This window comes from Peromyscus leucopus, chromosome 13 (assembly GCF_004664715.2).
Source record: "Peromyscus leucopus breed LL Stock chromosome 13, UCI_PerLeu_2.1, whole genome shotgun sequence".
Classification (NCBI taxonomy): domain Eukaryota; kingdom Metazoa; phylum Chordata; class Mammalia; order Rodentia; family Cricetidae; genus Peromyscus; species Peromyscus leucopus.
Window position 1 is genome coordinate 4,164,537 of NC_051074.1, and position 7,726 is coordinate 4,172,262.

Here is a 7,726-nt window from a genome sequence, read left to right on the forward strand (position 1 = left end):
ATTTGCCATTCCGGAGGCCAGGAAGCTGATGAGCATGCATGCTGCTGGAGCCTTGCGCTCAGCTTCCTCATCCTCCCCCGAGGATGATGACTCCACCAGCCTGGCCCAAAACATTAACCCTCTTGTAGTGGGTAGCGTTCCAGCTTTGACCTGGAAGTACCGCCCCCTTTGAGGCTTGGGTAACTGTCACGCCTACAAGGCGGAGCTGAGAGAGGACCCCTGAAGACCGGAGATCTGGATGGGCTGGCTTTCTTGGTTCCTGGATCCTGGATGCTGGAGGGAGACCAAGCAGAGTTCTCCAGAGAGCACCGCTGGACTGTGCTATACCTTTCCCAGACCCTGTAACCTATCCCTTCACTTGTAAGTTACCCCACAAAATAAACCCCCCTTTTAACTACGTGGAGTGGCCTTAATATCTCAACCAATACCCTCTTTCTTCAATTCCCCCAACCTTACTCTCTGATTGGCCCTGGGACTCCTAATGTCCTGTTTTTGATGTCATGGCAACTCCTCAGGTGTCTCTCTCATGCGGGACAGAGTGAGGGGGAAGTGTCCATGGGGCTGTCCCACACCCCAAAAGCATGGGTCTATAGCTCCAGCAGGAGGAAGCCGCATCCCAAACCCATCCTTCCGGGCACTCATCTGGAAGGTGAGGGCCCCTTGGCTTCATATCTGCCCCTCTGGCTTGCTGTGTTCATGAGCTTTCTGTAGTGACTAAACCGAAGAGATCCACATTCCCAGGCCTCCCAGTGCCTGGAACTGTGGTAGAGACACCTCAGGCAGGTTCCAGTGCAGGTCTCAGGTATAAGCTTTGGGTGGTAGAGAGTTTCAGCAAAAATAGCAGGTATAATTGATCCAGCATGTGCCAACCAAAGTTAAAAATAGCTATCCATGTAAGCAGGGATCCAGTGGGACGCTTGATACAAACAATTTTCATTACAGCTTGTTTTTGACTTAAGTGATGTGGTTTTTAACCAAACTGAAGTATTTCAAAGAGTTGTCCATTCTTTCTAAACATGTATTTAGAAGATAGATTTAAGAAAGTTCTAGTTTCTCCTACTTTAGTCTTAATAATGCCTACCCAATCCCAAAGATGTACACATCCCAAGACCCAGGACCAGTGACTGTGAGTTTACGTGGCAAAGGCACTCTGTGAATGTGACAAAGTTGAAGACCTGGAAACAGGGAGGGGATCCGGGCCTCTTGTAAGCACAAAGCCTTGGGGAGGGGTGAGAGAGTTAGGAGAAAGGCCGGGGGGTGCTCCGCTTCCATCACTGAAGATGGGGGAAGGCCAGAAATCGGAGTCTCTTGAAGGACCATCTCTGTAGAGGACTTGGTTTGAGCCCAGAGAAACCCACTTTGAGCCTTTGTCTTCAGAGTGGTGAGGTGATGCCTTTGTGTTATTCAAAGCCACTGATTTGTGGCCATTTTTTTGCAGCAATGACAGAAAGTTAATACACTTATCCTCCTGACAGAACGTGACATCCGTGAGGTTTATCACCATCTCTCTCCCCCAAATCCCTTCCAGCTGGCATTTGCCAAGCCTTTTTGTTTTTAATTTTTAGGAAAAAAAATGTCTTCATTTATCAGCAGACATTCATCACTGGAAGGAAGCAATCATTGGCTCCAATGTGCTGACCCACAAGCAGGAGTGGGGACCCCCTGGACCCCCAGTTAGCTAAACTCACATGCTTGAGGCATCTTAGCATACTCTTCAAAGACAGCCAGTTCTCTTTAAATATTTGGTTAGATTTACTCATTTACACACACACACACACACACACACACACACACACCAGCAACAGAGGACTCCCGCTTGCATTGAGATGCACATACACCCCTTTCTGAACAATGGAGTAAGTTTCTCTTCCCCACAAAAGCTATCAAACTTAGATTCTATTCAACCATGCTCCAGAATGTCTTGGTACGAGGCTAGAAAGTACATTCTGGCTTAGACTAGTTTGTGGGTACATGCACAGCAAGACAAACTTTGTCCTCTGAGTGAACTTTTAGGGAAAATCCTCTATTATCCACTTATACTTATGCATAATTGGGCATGTATATGATTAAAATCAGATGCATTAATGGAAAGAAACTTACATAATTCAATCCTGTCAATCGAAACCGAGAAATATCTGTGCTACACATCTTAGTAGCCAGCTCCTCCCTCTCTTGAACGTCATAAAAGGAAGCCCTAAACACTAATTGGGGCTTCTGAGTATTCTGTCACTTGTGTGGCCACTATCGTTCTTAACAATGTATTCAACCTGTACTATTTTTCTATTTTGTACAAATTTCCCTTGTTACTTTTGAAATCTTGTGTGCTTTTAATTTATTCTTTATAAAAATACATCAGAACTTTGGAAGCACCCAGCCCAGATCCCAACCCCAATAGCAATCCCACGTAGTATAGTTCTGTAACTCATCTTGCTCTCCTCACTCATTTTCACAGAAAGGAACACGAACACTAAAAGATGTTAAGGGACTTGCTCAAGGCCACCCAGGAGTTAAACAGGGCTGATGTTCAAATCAGGGCTGCCTGGCCAAGGCAAAATGGCTCAGAGCTTGACTTCTCAACTGTTTCTTGCCACCTTTAATTTAAAACTGACAGCCACCAAGAGCGCCCAGCCTCAAAATGGTGGCGAGGAGTTGGCTGTATCTCTGTTGGTAGAATGCTTGCCTGGCATTTGTGAAGCCCTGTGTTTAATGCCAATGCCCAGTGCTGAATATAGCAGGTGTGTTGTGGTGGTGCAATCCTGTAGTCCCAGCCCTCCAGACGGGGAAGCAGGGGGATCAGAAGTTCAAGGCCATTCTCTGATACATTGCCAGTTCAATGCCAGCATTAGATACATGAGACCTTGTCTCCACAAAGGAAAAAAAAAAGATGCTGGAAAGTTCAGGGAGAGACAGAGATAGGCACTGAGCCCTGGGCTTAGGGGAGGTTGGCTTGAGCCTTCACAGCTGGTGACTACTAGGCGACCCAGAACTCAGTTTCTGCTCTAGCTGGTTGTGGGGGCACAGTTCCAGCAGGCACAGATCAACACAAACTGGCACCCTGAGAAAGCCTAGAATGATAGGATCAGGAACAGGGCTGCACCCTGCAGGACACCAATCCTGCTGTTTATCTTACAAGATTCTGGCCAACCTCCAGTGCGCCTTCATTTTGGTGATTGCTCTGATGTTGCCTCCAACAAACACACAAGTTTCCCAAAGACAACCCAGGTGGATCTGATTTTCTGTGAGCCTCAACACAGCTACTTTTTGGTCTCTACACTACGAACTCGTCATTTCTTGAGCTCAGCTAGTAGCCTAAGATGACCAAGTGCAGAGATACTGCTTTAGACTCACAGCCTGCTCCAGAGAGGCCAGAAACCCAAGGACAGCTACAGACAACTCTGCGGATAAATTTCAACACTAGGAAGGCTTGTCCCTAGGCCAGACACCCATTTAAATCCAAAGACAAAAGATCTGAGAATCCCTGTAAGGGTCAAAGCCGACTTCCTAAAAAGGAACTCCGCAGAAAAGAAGGCTTTGGTCCAATGTCCTAGTATCCACCCAGGAATGTTTCCTTTGAAACATGGCTTTATCCAGGAGTCCTGTTGAAGAGAGGGAGGAGGAAACATACGAGCCAGGGGGGTCAAGAGCATAACGGGGAAACCCACAGAGACAGCTGACCCAAGCTCAGGGGAGCTCATGGACTCTGGATGGACAGCTAGGGAGCCTGCATTGGCCTGATCTAGGCCCTCTGCATGTGGGTGACAGTTGTGTAGCTTGGCCTGTTAGTGGGGCCCCTAACAGTGGGACCAGGATCTGTCCCTGGTGCATGAGCTGGCTTTTTGGAACCTATTCTCTATGGTGGGATGCCTCCCTGAAGTCTTGATGCAAGGGGGAGGAGCTTAGTCCTACCTCGACTTGGTATGCCATGCTTTGTTGACTCCCGTGGGAGGCCTTTCCCTTTCTGAGGAGTAGATGGGGGAGGGGGGATAGAAAGAAGCTGGGGGGAGGAAAACTGTAGTTGGTATGTAAAATAAATTTTAAAAATTAATTAAAAAAAAAAAAAGAAGAAGAGGCATGGCTTTATAAATGCCCATACTTCCCTGAGTGGGTTTCCACCTAGAGAATGTCCAGGATGAAGTAAGACTTGTACTGAGGTTCTAAAAACTGGAACCAGTTGAAGGATGCTCCCCAACTAGTGGGATCTGTTTGGATGTGGAGCAGCTCTGGAGGGAATCAGCTTCTTAGGCTGCTTATCAGAACAACCGTAAAGGAGGAAGAGGTAGCCGGGGACCTGAGATGAGGGTGGGAGCTTCGGAGATCACCCAGTGCTTATGCTTTTTCCCTTTTGAGTCAGGGAGACACCCTTGCTAACTGGCTAAGGGAGTGTCCCCTGAGTCAAGATAGGCTGACACTCTTGGGGGAGGTGGCTTTCAATTATATGTGAGATTGAGTGATATTATGCAAGTCAGCAGCTGGTGACCAACTCTTTCTACTTCAGATGGGACCTGGGCTCAGGGTTCTTACACTCAATGTGACCTTTCTTGATTACCCTCTCTGGCACCTGACCCAGAGTTCCCAAGTTCCTCTTGTCCCTTTCCAGGCACTGTCCAAATGACTTATTCTGGAGACTCTGTCAGGAGACACCCTTGTTAGGTAACGAGTCAGCAAACCATGTGTAAGCTCTTTAAGGGTCTAGATGATAAATAGTCCACACTACAGTCCACAGAAGAAGATGATAAATAGTCTACTCTACAGTCCACCGAAGAAGATGATAAATAGTCCACTCTACAGTCCACCGAAGACCCCATGACTGACGCTTGTAGTTCCCACCAAAGATGAAGGTGACAGAGGCAGAGCCAGCCTGCTGTGTGAAGGGTGTGTCTCCTGGGAGGCACATTGTCCCCACAGAGCCCCCACCTCTAAGTCTGTGAGTCCCATGGATGGGACCACTCCTCCACCTTGCCCCGGGTTCAGCAATCCTATTCACCCAGAATCCTTCACATAGCTTCCTATTCTGCTTCATCAAGACCCCAACCCCCTCATCCCTAGGAGCTTGATGCATTCACCTAAAGTGAGCATGGGAAGTTCCTGCTTTATTTTCAAGCACGTACAGCCAAGTCAGCAGGAATTTTCCCAACAGAAGCTCCCTTCGGGACATTCTGGAAAAAAACTTGTCATTAATACTCAAACTTACTGTGGTGTCTCTGACAGAGAGGCCACAGGGACTGCCGTAGCCACCCAGGGGAAACAGGACGGACTGGGTGTCTCCCTGAGCATTTTCTCTGTTCTAGAGGTTGAGCTCCTGTCCATGGTCTGACCTCTCTCAAAGTAGACAAAGGTACCAAGGCCAAGAAGAGAGAAGAATTCATCCAGGGGCCTGGGCTGCTCTGCATAGATGCATCCTCCCAGGGCCATGAGCGAGGGCCCTAAAGAGGCACCCCCAGTTGGCTCAGCCAAAACCTCTCTCAGCCCTGTGACCCAACGGCGATGCCTAGAGTGAAGCCACATCCTTTGGGTTGGGGACAGAACTGTTTCCTCTGTCGGCCTGATGGCCACTGTCGTCTCACCTGTGATCCCAGCCCCACTGCCAAGCCTCACGTGTACAGCTGTTCAATTCCTTGATAAGGGAATAAAGAAATTGAGGTGGTGCTTGAGAATAACTCAGACTACTGGAGCAGATGTGTGTGCATGTGTGTATACACGGATATATGTATATTTATATCCTATACATCATAATACACACGTACACACACACCACAAACATATATATCTCAAGGTCTCATTTGATAGCCCAGGCTGGCCTCGATGCTTTTGTCTTCGCTCCCTCAGTGCTCCGATTACACATCCACATACCACCTCTCCCTGTCAGAGTGAATTCCTTACTGGTGGGTAGGGGGTAAAGGAAAGGATACCTGTCCCAGGAGAGGAATGCCTGATACAGGGCTGGCAGGCTGACTCCCTTCTTGGGACAGACAGTGACTCCTGTGTCTGGCGGAGTCATCAAGACGTGGTGGATCTGGCTGCTGTGGGACTCTTGGACACGTCCTGGCTGGGTGGTTTGTCCACCGGTGTGAGCTCGGCAGGCTGAGGCCAGAGCCTCCACAGGTAAAGCAAAGTTTGATATCAACCAGCTTTCCTATGGGGACGGACACACACACACACACACACACATACACACACACACACGCACACACATGCACACACACGCACACACACATGCACACACGCACGCGTACGCGCGTGCGCGCACACACACACACATGCACACACACACACATGCACACACACATGAACACACACACACACACACTCCTGGGGATGATAGCCACGAAAATCTGTGCTTGGGGAAAGAGTGGGCTGGGAGTGGGGTTGAGGAAGGCGGCCTATTGCCCATCTTCATGGCCCAGGTGCTGAAGTCTCCCAGAAGACTCTTGTTTCTACTTTCCAAGGCTAAGTAACATCAAATGTGGGCCAGCATGAGGAGGGACACCTAATTGGAAAACCGGAGACGGGGAGGACAAGGAAACACAGCCAGGGACCCAACCCGAGCCTTATGTCTCTCTGCATTAAGACAACCATTTCTCTCAAGGCAACAACTGAGACAGCAGAGCAGTCAGAACTACAGGAACCCCAAGTTCAGCTCCCTGCAGCTGATGGCTGTGTGAATATCCCAAACAAAAACCTTCTATTGTTACATCCAAGAAAACGTTCCCCACCTGAATCACATCCTACTTTGGCTTCATGCTCACTAAACACACGGATCTGGAAGATTCTGAGGGTGGGGGCTTTTGTCCTGAAATGGTCCCCGAGCAGGAGGAACAATGTCAGCGAGGCGGCCACACAGGGGTGGTTACTTGATGGCTGTGACTTCCCTTCCCCTAGAGCACTCCATGTCCCCGAGGTTTGAGACAGCAACACACAGAAATCACAGCACTTTGCAGTTACATGTACATTTACGACCAGGGTGTGCACCATAGAGAGTGAGCGCCCTATTCCCGGAGGGTTCCTCACCTTGTTTAACACATGCTGCCGCCTCTCTGAGATTCTTAACCAGTTTTTAGCAAGAGGCCCTGCATGTTCCTATCACCCAGGGCCCCGTGAGTTATTTATCGAGAACTTTCTTATATACTGCATTGTCTCCCCAAAGCCGGGGGTAGAGGAGCTAGAAGGGATCATCACCCCAATTCACAGATGTTGAAACACACTGGAAAGGGAGAGTGAGAAAGCCAAGGTGAGCCAGGACCTCACAAGTGTAGCCGGGACCTCACAGGCATAGCTGGAATCCTGCAAGGATGGCCAAGTTCTCCCATTGACAGTCTGGCTGCTTTCTCTTTCGTGATTCTTTCTCAATCAATGCCTGTAGCACTCTGCACTTCTGAGCCAGCAGTGAGCTCCATTCTACAACTTCTTTGATCCCATTTCATTAAAACACACACACACACACACACACACACACACACACACACACACACACACACACACACATTTTGCTCACCTGCCAGCCAGAAGAAGTTCGTAAGCGTTGGGCTCCCTCATTAGCTCTTCAGTTTCTTCTCTCCCCATCCACCATCCTGTCCAGGCACCTCAGAGCAGTCCTGTGTGTCTCCAGCTAAACGCATAAGCTCCTGACCTGTCCCCGAGAACTACAGCCCAGAAAAGCTTCCCTGAGAAACATTCCTGACCTTCAGACCTGCCTCAGCCATAGCTGGCCCCATTCCTGTGACAGGCA

General features: G+C 49.0%; 1 protein-coding gene across 1 annotated transcript in view; it reads right to left on the bottom strand.

The window, feature by feature from the left end:
* Ngef (neuronal guanine nucleotide exchange factor) overlaps positions 1–7,722 on the bottom strand; it is a 99,644-nt gene extending 91,922 nt beyond the window's left edge. Inside the window, exon 1 of the mRNA XM_037210067.1 lies at positions 7,493–7,722. The gene's annotated coding sequence lies outside the window, so the exon portion shown is untranslated. The remainder of the gene's footprint in view (positions 1–7,492) is intronic.
* Positions 7,723–7,726: the final 4 nt, after the last annotated feature.